The sequence below is a fragment of the Lynx rufus genome, unplaced genomic scaffold (assembly GCF_022079265.1).
Source record: "Lynx rufus isolate CCGP_SWC_20201006 ecotype Redwood Valley unplaced genomic scaffold, mLynRuf1.p SCAF_30, whole genome shotgun sequence".
NCBI lineage: Eukaryota > Metazoa > Chordata > Mammalia > Carnivora > Felidae > Lynx > Lynx rufus.
In genome coordinates, this window is record NW_025814846.1 from 3,538,522 (window position 1) to 3,539,396 (window position 875).

Below are 875 nucleotides of genomic sequence, written 5' to 3' on the forward strand. Positions count from 1 at the left end.
ATTTGCAACTACGTGGATGGAACTGGAGGGTATTGTGTTAAGTGAAATTAGTCAGAGAAAGACAAAAATCATATGACTTCACTCATATGAGGACTTTAAGAGACAAAACAGATGAACATAAGGGAAAGGAAACCAAAATAATATAAAAACAGGGAGGGGGACAAAACAGAAGAGACTCATAAATATGGCGAACAAACTGAAGGTGGCTGGAGGGGTTGAGGGAGGGGGGATGGGCTAAATGGGTAAAGGGCATTAAGGAATCTATTCCTGAAATCATTGTTTCACTATATGCTAACTAATTTGGACGTAAATTTTAAAAAATAAAATAATAAAATTTAAAAAATGCATTTGAGTCAATAAGGCATGGGCTAAGCCCTAGGAATATAAACATAAATAAAAGCTAGTCATTCCTGTCAATTAACCTACATTCCAGTGGGGAAAGCAAACACATCAAGTTCAATCCCATGTGGTCTGTACTATAGTAAAGAGAGATTTACAAACTATTGAAAGAGCTCAGAGTAAAGGGAGCAAAACTTCCTGTGGGGTGGTAGGGAAGTCTTCCTGGGGGAGGTGACATTTGCAGAGTCTGAAAAGATGAATATGGGTTCATCAGGTCGATAAGGCAGAAGGGGAGGAGGAGGAGAAGAATGCCAAGCAGAGGCAACAAAGTGTGAAAAAAGCATAAAAACATGAAAGGAAATGGCACCCAAGATGCTACAAATAGATTGGTGTGATCAGAATCCCAGGGCAGAGGATTCTGGGAAGATGGCGGCGTAGGAGGACGCTGGGCTCACCGCGCGTCCTGCTGATCACTTAGATTCCACCTACACCTGCCTAAATAACCCAGAAAACCGCCAGAGGATTAGCAGAACAGA